The 12,184-nt window shown below is 36.7% G+C and overlaps 1 protein-coding gene across 1 annotated transcript in view; it reads left to right on the top strand.

Moving 5' to 3' along the window:
- The window catches only part of PRKN (parkin RBR E3 ubiquitin protein ligase), a 675,844-nt gene that overhangs the window by 201,500 nt on the left and 462,160 nt on the right, over nt 1–12,184 (top strand).

Raw genomic sequence — 12,184 nt, 5'->3', positions numbered from 1 at the left:
TATCTTAAAAGATAATAAATTGCAGCAACAAGTGCCCTGAGGCAGCTTGCTCTCTGGGTGTTGGTCTGCAGCTTGCTGGAACTTGAATACATAGCTTGGGTGCTGCATCTCCAGAAGCAGCTAAAATAGTGCTAAATCTGAAGAGATGAAGCTCTAACCTGGCAGAGGAATCTCTCATCCTGCTTGTTTTGTGTGAAGGCCCCATCCCTCCATACCTAGAAAACAATATTGAGCTGGCAGTGCCTTGTGACAACCAACATCTAAAGTCTGAACATGGATCCTAATTATTTGCAGATAACATTGCAAACTTTCACCCAGTTTGTTTCTCCCTCCCCTTCTCAGTTAATGGACAAGTGAAAGAAGCAAAAGAAAAAGTAAAAGTAAAGAAATTCTTGCTGGTTGAAATTTACCTAAAGGCATGAAAGCCCTGGGTGCTCTGAAGAACTGTGACTAGAACCCAAGTAAAATCAATTTGGGTCCCCTATTTAAATTAAAAAATATTTCTAAACATTTTAGAGATAGAAAAAGAAATAATGTATTTAAATTTGCACATTTTAGCTTCTCTCCTTTGTGTTTAACTTACAGAAATATACCAGCTTTGAATAAGGAAAATTCCTTCATTTGGTGGAAAAACAGGGAAGCTTGAGGTTCTGTGGCTCTCCATATCCACTCAAACCAGCCTGTCACTGTTTCCCCTGCATCTTTTGTCCTTTCAATTCCAGTGGCAGCTTATTTGAAGACAGGATAATTTTATTCTATACTTATAGGGGGTTTCAGCTTTCTATCCTATTAATTGCAGCCAGCCAAGCTTAGCATCATTCAAGTGGACACTGATAAAAGCATGCAAAGATAAGCTCCAGATCTCTCTTAACTGTGTACTTGTAAAGACACACATTGCTGTCATTGAGTTTCAGAGCTTTTCTCACTCAAGGCAATGAGGATGAAAACAAACAAAATTTAAAAAAAAAGAAAAAAAAGAAATGTGACTGTGTTTTATATTTGGCATGAATGTTTTTAGTCCCTTTTTAAGAGGGACCTAAGCTGAGACTGGACAAGATCAAAGAGTTTTAGTAAGATGAATTTGTAACATCCGTACTACAAATTGAATGTTGATCCTTGCAGGAATAAGAGGAGTGTCACCTTTTACTTCTCAGTGAGAAGTTAAAAAGTGCAAATTCCAGGACCCTTAAAGTTGGTCCCTGGATGAATTCAGAAAATGTTCTCAGACCATGAAACCATAATTAATGCTAAGAAGTGCTCTGAGGGTAAGGGGTGCATCTTGCCCATTGGAGCATGCATCCAGTCTGATAAAAAGTGTGCTACAAGGGACGGTGCTTGCTGTGTCTCATGACAAACCCTGTCACACAGAGCTAGAAGCTGTGCTGGTACTCTCTCTGCTTTCTCTTATTGTAGTGTGACAGTCATTGGCTTTGTCTTGGATTTTTTCCTGCCGTTTATTGTAACGCTGAATAACCTGTTTTCTGGCTTTAAAATGTGCCTGTACTGTACAGCTTGTGCATCTTTCAGACAGAGATGATTTACAAGTCCAGGCTTACAAAGCTTAATTCCCATTGCTAAGAAAAGTTCACCAGAGTTTATATCCTTTCTTGGCACAGCTGTTAACAAGACATTTGTTTTTCTAAATGATAGATTTTTAAAATTGATTTTTAGTGAAGCAAGCCAAACAAACCAGGTCTGATTCTCTGGGGAAAACCCTCTGATACACTAGCAGGTTTTACCTGATACAGCAGCAGAAAATTAACAATTGTAAACCTGTTGTGTGGGGGCCTGAATATATGTATTGTTATGGAGACAGTCCCTGTAAGATCTGTGTGGGTCCTAGTTACTCCAAACGCACTACAGCTGCCAAGTCCTTAGTTAGGCAGCAGCTGTAGCTCTGTAGTGAAGGTAACTGGAATAAATAGGGTGGGTTGAGAGCCCAGGAGGAGCCCCTGAGAAGACACACAAAGGACTGTGTGGCAGAGAAGAACAGCTTGCTACACTATGGGACCCTAGAAATATGAAATACAACAAGAATACAACACTGTTGAATCTCCACACTGTAGGAAAAAATGGTCAACTGATCTTTTAAACAGAAGTGGTTTAGTTTTAAAGAGAGGACAGCATACAATTGCTGATCTTCATTTAGTCATTTTATGGTGCTTTATGTATTTCCTTTACTCTCTGTAAATGTAGGCAAGTGTAACTTCCAGCAAATCACTGCTGGAAAGTATGTAACTAGGCAGCAGTTGTGGCTGTTTTAATAAAGCTATTACCTTTAATCAGCAGTAATCCCCCCTGTGAAATAATCTGAAATGTGTCTGCTGATGCCTTTGATGAGAGCTCAGAATCAGAAAATGAACATGTGTCTGGACTAGTGTCTTAGTTTGGAATAGGAGTCAACTTTTGGAATAGATCTCCTTATCATCCCCATTTACCATGTTTTGATTGCATTTTGGAGCATCCTCAGAGCAAATAAAGTAGATGCCTTTTGATTGAAACTAAACAGGGAGATGAATTTCAGAACTTCACTTATTAAAGTTGCAAAAGAGAGCCAAGACTAAAGGTAGACTAAACTCAAAGCGTCCCCAAGCATCCCCACATTTTATAATGTGTATGTCAGGTTCTTGACACAAACCATTTTGCTGTGGAGAGCTACTTTTGGTCTGCATTAGTTGGTAGTGCAAATTAGGTTGCTTGCTTGTTTACTCAAGCCTGACAGGCTTGGAGAAATCTCCATCTCAGTAAAACTTGAAATTTTTGAAACCCTGGCACTTCTCAGTTTTACAGCATTTTTTCCTTCCCCATGAATGCTCAAAGACATTCCTCCTGCATGTGTTTTCATATCTTGACCTGAATTGAAATGACACAATTTCTCATCCAAATGGAAAAGTCTTAATATTCCAGATTTTGGACTCTACATGTGACATGCCTATGAAAAGCATATGACATGTTGTAAACTGAACATATGCAGGAGAATGCTGTGATACAAAAATCTTCAAAGTAATTTTCAGGAACCTGTTAGTGTTAATAAGCTATGTTTTTCTAACTAAATCTGAATACTGAACCTCTCTATCAGGACTTTATGCTATATCATTGAATATTTCTGTATTAGAATTGAATTGCCTCAGGGGAAAATTGAATTTTTTTTTTCCAGGGATGGGTAAAAATGCACTCTTAAAGGAGTTTTTTTAATTTTAATCTTTGTAATGGGTCATAATTCTCTGCTTGTGGTGTTCAAAGATGTCTTTCCTCTGTGACTCAACAAGGTGTTCTCACCTCCCTTTCAAAATGCTATGTTTAATATATATATTGGTTATTTAGCAGAATCAGTCTGAATTCATTTATTGTCATGTCTTCCATTTATGCCACATGTTTTCTGGAAAAAATCACACAGGTTACTTTTCATTTGAATATCAAAATTATTTCTATTATACCTTCATAGCATTGACCTTGTTTATATTAATGTGTAATTATGTCTTTGGCTGGGATAGTGTTAATTTTCTTCCCAGTAGCTGCTACAGTGCTGTGTTTTGGATTTAGGATGAGAATAATGTTGTTAACACGCTGACATTTTAGTTCTTGCTAATGAGTGTTTACACAGTGTAAAGGGCTTTTCAGCTCCTCACTCCTCCCCAGCAGTGAGCAGGCTGTGGGGCAGAAGCAGCTGTGAGGAGACACAGCCACCAGAGCTGATCCCAACTGACCAAAGGGATATTTCACACTACCCACTCTTGTACCCACCAGTGTATAAACAAGGGGGAACGCTGGCCAAGGGCTGCTGTCAGGAACTGAGCTGCATCCATTGGTGGGTGGTGAGCAATTGTGTTGTGTATCACTTTATTTATTATTATTGGGGTTTTCCCCTTTCTTTTCTGTCCTCTCTTTATCTCAACTCACAAGTTTGACTTTTTTTCCCAATCCCACCCCACCATTCTGTTGAGGAGTAGGGTGTGTGCAGGGAATTGAGGGAGTGGCTGTGGGATGTTTAGCTGCCTGCCAGGTCAAACCACAACGTGAGCACTCCCCCTTTTAAAATTAGGCATGCTTTCATAAAGGGTGGGAATCAATGAGATGACAAACTATGCCCATATGTACTGGGCACAGGGATTAATTTGTTGTAAGAGTGTTTTCTGATATTGCATGGATGCCCCATTAGGGATTGGGACTCTGTACTGTGTCTTTTGTAACATACCTGACTATATGTCTGGCAAGCTAGCCCTAAAGTTCAGTTGGATGTGTAGATGTGCTGCACAATATTGCACTGCATAGATTTTCCAGCATTATCCTGCTGGGATATTTTGGTAGGCATAGCCCAAAAATCAAATCTAAGACCATTTTCACCTGTCATAGAAAATGCTAATTTAAAAGCAAGTCTTCAAGTAAAATCAGGAAAAGCTCTGGAAAATATTTGATGTCTTGTCTGTGTGTATACTAGGAAGTTAAGAAGTTACCAAGTAGGGTCACATAGGGTGCTCACAAGGTTTCATTTACAGCTGTTCTCATAGCAGCTGCTCACACTGATATATAGATGCATGAACTGGGACAAGTAGAAGACCAAAGTGTTCCTTGGTTTGGATATATACCAGGTGTTGGCCATAAAGCATGAAAAAGGCATCTGTGAATGACTAGTTGAAGTAATTGAAATAAATATTTATAGCTATTGAACTTTTGATGCTCTAGACAATAAATTCACAGGGAAAATTTGCTTTCTACTGTGGAGTATTTAGAACACATAGGAATTCTTTCAGAGATCTTTGGAGAAGGGAATTTTCCAAATTCATTTCTGCAGCTTTCTATCTACCCCTGAAGTGCCCCATCTGCATGAGAGGCTACTGAAGTCTTTAAAATATTTTCAGAGTTCTGGTAGTAAGTGACTCTCCAGTTTTTCAAATAGAATTGATGTCTCAGTAATATCTTGACACTTATTAGGTGTCAGTATGAGGCCACTTTTATGCCTGTTCCTCACATACTCCCCTATACTTAATGCATGCCTTCAGTGAAGACACAGAAGTGTAAGCAGATTGGCAGGGCCTGCCTTGCTGAGATAAACCTTCTCAAAGAAAAATTTAAGGGGAAAAAGGAAATACAAATTAGATCTTATGTTAGTCAAATAACGCAAAGCCCTCAGTCCTGAGGCCATGCTGCACTCTGCACACTGTGAAAAGGGCTTCCTTATGAGACCTTTTCGGGGCACAGTACCTTTTATTACTGTTTAACCCAGGCCAAAATGTGCCTAAATGTAATTCATTCAAGCATTTTACAGAATACATTTGTTACTTGTTCTGTTTCAGTGTGGCTTGAGAAGAAATTAGAGCAATGGAAAATGCAATCCGTACCTTATAAATAATAAGCTTTCTGTCTTTATGTTTACAGCTGGAGATAACATGTTTGGTGAGTATAAATTCTTTCAGGTAGTTCAGTGTGGAAGATGGAATAATAATGAGGTGCACTCAACTGTGTTTAGGAGGAAAGCAAATGGTCTTGAGAAGTTAATTGTATTCATTTTTAATATAGCATTATAAACTTCTCATTGTCTTATTGCTTTCTAAACAGGCATTATAATAAATGGCAGATTTATAGGTTTTTTCTTTGTGCACAATATATGAAATTACAAGAAGGGAAAAGTTTTTCATTTACTGAGAAAAGTTTTATGTGAATTTAGTGTTCATTTGACTATTTTTCTTCCATTTTATATTGCACGATATGTTCTTAATGTCACTGTGGAGATACTAATAGCTTTGTAAACATAATATCAAAAAGTTTGGCTGCCTTATGTGTCTTTTGTAGACCATTATGCAGAGTTTTGAAGGGAATAACAATAATCTAAGCAGGTATTTTAATGTTGCAAACTATCTCATGTGCTGCCAATAAAACATTTTTATTTGTTAGAAGGGTTCATATATCTTTTAGGAATTCATGCTAAAAGATCTACATTCAAGAAAAGTTATCATATTAATGATGTCATTTTATTAGTAATGCCATTTAGAAATATGTATATAGCATTGCTAAGGTCTTAGATTGTGTACAAAAAGTAATAACCCTGCAACATTCCTAGCTGAGCATTAACTCTGCATTCCCTCCACTGAGCTAGAAATTAGCATTAAATTTTTCTGTTATAATGTGAAAAAGATGGAAATGAAGCATGAAGTGATTTGTAAGTGAAGGAAGAGGGGGAATTCTGACTTAGTTGAATACATTTCCATTTCCAGCAAATTATTAACTCATTAAGGGAATAGACAGTATAAAATCCTAAGTCTTTTACTTCTCTTTAAAGAGTATCATTCAGAGCAGAACCTTTGTAATATAGGAACTATTGTCTTTGACTGTAAATCAGGAGATTTTATTTTTGTAAATGCTAGTCAGGGCTTCTTGCTACACAGAGGGACCACCAGCTGAAGGAACTGCAGTAAATCCCACAGTATGTACTTTTTTCCTCTTGTTCAACATCAACTGTTCTCTTTTCTAAAAAATAATAAAATCTAAATTTGAATGTGTCTGAGTTAACTCTTCTGCTAAGTGAAGGGTTTTCTGCCTTTTCATTTCATTTATTTGACTGTGTGGTGCTTTCAGTAATATATCTATTTTTCCTTCTACTTCTAGGTGTTGCTTAGCACCCGCAATATTTGGAATGCTGAACTAGAACAATAGTGTATAACTCTGGTAATGTTGAAAAGGTGAACTGAAATCAAATATAGATGTATTCCAAAGCATCATAAAAGAGCAAGTAGTTTCTGATTGCTGGAATTTAACTGCTAAGTGGTCCATGTAATTTAGGCCTGGTGGCGCACTGGCTTTTTTCCCTTGCCCCATGTGGAGCAATATTCAGTTCACTGCCACTGAGCAGTCAGTATTCACACAAATGCATGGTGATATCAGATCAGAGTGCTGATTTGCTTCATTATTTTAACAGTGCTTAATTTTCCCTTCAGGTTTCCCCTTGCCATGACCTGCATAAGATTCTGTGAGCCCAGAAGCTGATTTTTCTTTCTATATTAGCTGATCAAATAAAAGATGTTAAGTCTTCTTGCAAATCTTGCTTCCAATTTCTTAAACTGACATGGCTTAACAGAATATTATTGCTATATCTGTGGTTTTTATTTTAGGTAGTCTCCACTCTCAAATTCATTATATACCTGCTAATATACCATTTACTAATATACCAGCTTTAGCTTCCTGTGTAATAAAGTGTATTATCATGATGTCGCTTTCTTCTTCTTGCTTTTTTGCATTCATTGTCATCAGGGGATGAAAGAGTGTTCCTCTTCCAATTGATTTCCTTTTTGTTTCTGCAGTCTTTGAGACCTGAACTCTGTCCTTGTGAAAGGGTTACAGCAACAGTTGAGTAAGGCTTGCTGAGCTTTTTTTTCTCTCTCTTCTGGGAACTTCATATGCTTATTTGTCTGTTTTGAAGGTCATCTTTAATGTCTCTGTATATTATCCTTGAAAAAAATATTTTCCCAATAAAATCAGTGCGTCATCTACACTTTTACATGGGATCCCATTGGTTTTAAATGATGTGTTGTGCTGTTTTTAAGGAGGAAAAAACCCAACAAAACTGGAAAGCCAACTTTTTGGGTTTTGTTGATCATTCATAGAAAATACCTTTTCTTGATCATTGGCTTTATGTGAATCTCTTAGGGAATGTCATCAGGCAGTCTATTTAGATCTGCTTGATCTAAATAGGCAGCAATTAGACAATTCCACTGTTACTGTATCCACAATAGGCCCCAGGGATTCATGGGTAAATGTGTGAATCTCTAGACAGCATAAAAGTTGGAATTTCCAACTGAATCACAGGTAGTGGAGTGTGAAGGATTTTTCTTTGTGATTGATATGCAATAAAAAAAATACCTTGACACCTTAAAACTCCCAACTGATGGTTAGCAGGAAATGGAAATTTATCAAATTCATTTTCAAGGCAAAATACCAAAGCTTTTTTACATGCACATTCAAAACTTCAGATTCAAACTACTTTCTGCTCTAATGTTTCTTCAAATACAAAGCTGCAAAATGAAGCATATTGCACTTCAGAAAATATGACTTCTCTATTGGGTTTATACTTGTTAGATTGAGAAAATTCCTTTCAGTATTGGTATTACTACCCAAATATGTTGTAAAGAAGATATCAAACAGAAATCTGTCAGAACCACAGAATGGCTTGGGTTGGAAAGGACAATAAAGATTATGTGGTTCCCACTCCCTCACTGTGGACAGGGATGCCACCCACTAGATCAGGTGGGCCCAGCCAGCCTGGCCTTGGGCACTTCCAGGTATGGGACATCCACAGCTTCTCTGGGCAACCTGTACCTATGCCCCACCACCCTTTCAGTGAAGAATTTCTTCCTGACATCTAATATTTTTGTTTAAAAATGTTCCCCATTGGCCTGCCCAGGTAAAATGTCCCTGTGGTTTTTGTTTGTGAGGGTTTTTTTTTTTTCCCTAAGTCTACTTCAAGTACTGAAAGGCTGCAGTGTGAGGTCTCCTCAGAGCCTAACAAGAGGATTTCAGAGTAACCTAAACACAATCATCTTTTCCCTTTTCATAATTTATTTCAGTCTTCCCAGCTGACCTTCTAGTTAGCCCACTGGTCTCAGCAACAAAGGATATTGTGTTGTTCATTTAGGATTTGCTGATTCAGCCTTGTGAAATTCAACTTGAGAATTCAGAAAAAAGATAAAGGTAAAAGGCTTGAATGAAAAAAAGTTTTAATTTTCTCTGCTATGAATTAATTTTCCCAAGTTGGCCAAAACCCATTTTAAAGAACCAGTCTTTATTGCTGAGTTTCATAATTTTTTGATCATCTCACTTCCCTTTGCTCTAGTGAAAGAAGATACTTCACAATCTGCTTTTTATACACTTGCAGTTTTTCCCATTGGAATATGGCACACAGGCATTAATTTGAATCAACAGATAAGACAAGACAATATCTCTAGAATCATTAATAATAGATATACTTAAAAGCATGTTTCCTGAGGCATAAAACAAATACATGAAGGAAACAAAAGTGACATTGACGTAAATAATTGTATCTTACAACAGTAACCTAAGGCACAACCTAAACTCTCACAGAAACAGCTAGAATTCTACCTCTTTTCTCAAAGAAGAAGCTGCAGACTTAGCCCATCTATTGTCCATGAAAGATAATCTGCTATAAAGCATTAATCACCCATATTCTGGGAAATACTTGGTTATATTCCCATCAAGATCTCTCCACAATTAATGTGTGATGACAACTCTTTTTTTTTTTCTTGTACTGTTTTATCTCTTTTCTTAAAAAGGTTGAGGATTACTTTCCTCCTTTAAACATAAGCCAAATTCAGTTCAAATGTTCTCAGAAAAACATTACAAAAATGATGCTTTAGGATTCTATGTTTGCTATTGTTCAGTGGCTTCCATATGAAATCTACACAGGCTAAATATCAAAGGATGTTGTGTCTTTCTCCTATCTGCTCTTTGAAAGTTATCCTGATATCCACTAATTAAGCTTTCCTGAGACCATTATCTGCATTGTCATCATCAGTAGTGATGTTCAATCTGTCAAAGCTTGGTTTTGTTTTAGATAAAGAGATGGAAGAAAGCTCAGATACAATATGTTCATCTGTCCTCTTAAAATTTTATTAAGCGAAATACCAAAACCCACTATTGCTATGGTCATAAACAGAATCACAGAATATTCTGAGTTAGAGGAGGCCCATAAGGATCATTGAGTCCAGCTCTAAGTGAATGGCCCGTGCAGGGATCAAATCCACAACCTTGGTGTTATTAGCACTGTGCTCTAACCAGCTGAGGCAATCTGTAGAACTGCCTAGAGTGCAAATTTTGCAGCTTTTTCTGAATATGTAGTTCTTGATATTGCTGAAGAGTGAATAGATGGAGTTCTATTTTCTCAGCCTTTCCGTTGTTTCTGAGCTAAGCACAAAGCCTTCAGCTTGCAAAAAGAACCTGGAAAGGACCTATACTTTTAAAAGATCAATTGATATACCCAGGCAAATGAACATGTACAGTAGCCAAGATCAAAGAAGAATGGTTGAAAACATTTGTGGTAGAATTGTTGGGGAATTTTGTTTTCTTTAAGTAGCTCTTTCCATCTCTTTTATTTTCTCACATGCACCATGCCCTCAGTGTGATTGTAGCACAGCATCAGGCAGTGAGCTGAACCAGGAACTGATGCAAGATTTAAAAAATAAAAAACAACCTACTGAAAAGGACAGCAAATACTGAGAAAAAAAAATGAAAGGCAGAAGATTGGCTGCTTAAGCAAGCAAAACTGCCAGAAGAGGGGATCATTAAAACAGAGTATGACTGATTGACAGTTCATTAGCGGTTTCCAAGGTTGTGAGTTTTCACATAAATACCTATTTCTCTTTTTAAACTCTCACTGTAACTGAGCAAATCACTTTTGAGCTCCTCATTTACCTCGTTATTAATTTCATTATTAATTTCTTTTAGATTATTAAATTCTTTAATGCTGCGCAGTATTCTTCATGGGAGAAGTTTTAGAGTGACAGACAGGTTTTGAATATTGTGGTAATGAATGAAATGATTGAGCTATTTAAATGGATCTTGTTAAAATGCTATGGACAACAAGGTGTAAAAAACATAGGAGAGACTTTTAATGTCAACATGATCTTTTAAGGTTGAAATCTAATAATTGCTTTGATTGAATATTAAGAATGCAGTGTCCTTGCTCTAACAAATATCTGTTGGCTGATTACTGCTTCACTACGGAGAGAGTGTGTTATTGAAAATTCAATTAAAACAAAACAAAATCCAGATTTTTGTCCTTTAAATTACATTGCATAAAAAGAAAGTGCAGAGGGAGAAGTACTGAGAAATAATGTAAGAGAATGAAGGAAAACTACTCAACATAAAGGAGATCAGAAAAGAAGTGGTAGAAGAAAACATGGGAGAATGAGGGTATAAAGAGCACTAAAATATCTGTAAGGGAGTCTTTTGCAATTAAAATGGGTATAGTATTTGCATATAAAAATGACCATTTTTAAATATTGTGTAGATACAAAGATCAGAAGATACAAATGTAGATACAAATGCATCAGAACTCTTTCTGTTTCTCCCAAACGGATTCAACAATCTGTCTTGACATTTCACTGCAGAGATGGCCAAACTAATGATGCTACAGAGAATTAGAAAATTAATTTTTTGATAGACTACTCACTTTCTTTGTAGGCTGCTGCTTATTTTCATTCATGACACTGAAGAATTAGGTGTGGTTCTCCAGAAGGTATCATTGAATAAAGAACAATTTTTCTTGCAAGGTGTGTTGTGGAAAGATCAATACAAGTCTTTCTTGAAAGACCTTTGTTAATGATAGGTCTTCCAAAATCTTTATAAATTCCATTTCTGGCATAATATTTTGCTTTTCTGTTCTGTATTGTGAAAATGCTGAACAAGGTGAAAATGATGAAAGACATCCTGATTTATCATGTATAAACCTTTCACAAGATCCTTATTTACCCTGCTATCTTCTGAGACACACATTCTGGAAAGACTGTCTAAGAATCACCTCTGGTGAGGACAGAAAAGGAGGAGAAGCTTCTGAATATGTGAGACCATAAAATGGTCTCATTTTGGGCTAAAATGGCTAGCAGTTCTTCTGTTTTGTCATGAATGGCCACAACAGTTGTGAGGTCTTCCACAGGCTTTCTCTCAAGTCTATCTAAAGTCAACAGTTAAATGTCTTTTTCGGAAAGAATGGAAAACTCATACTGAGTCTACATCTAAAACCAGATTTAAACTAAAAATTACATTACAGAGATGAAATAGTATCACTCTTTACTGTCCCTGATTATATAAATATTTTAGAGTAGCTTGTTCATGAGCTCTCTGTGATCATCAAGTTTGACCCTAAATCGCTACATGAAGAGTGTGTTTCAGCATTATCTGCGCAAGTGCCTCTTAAGTGTTGAATATTCTTAGTGCTTGATTTAGTAATGCTCTCTCTGGAGATTTTTTACTTTGTGCCAATAAACCTGACTTATTTAGAGCTGTTGGCTCTGGTCCACTATTTCTTTGTTAAATGTTTAGCACTTGTAAATGTTGTGACCCTTTTGGCAATGCAAGTAATCCTAATTTCAGCAATTTACACTTGTCAGTTTGCTTTAAACTCCATTACTGCACACTGAAATTCTCCACAAAATGGTTTGGAGATCATTTAACAAAT

Source organism: Ammospiza nelsoni, chromosome 3 (assembly GCF_027579445.1).
Source record: "Ammospiza nelsoni isolate bAmmNel1 chromosome 3, bAmmNel1.pri, whole genome shotgun sequence".
Lineage (NCBI taxonomy): Eukaryota > Metazoa > Chordata > Aves > Passeriformes > Passerellidae > Ammospiza > Ammospiza nelsoni.
The sequence above is the reverse complement of the archived record's forward strand: the minus strand, read 5'-3'. Positions and strand labels throughout refer to the sequence as shown.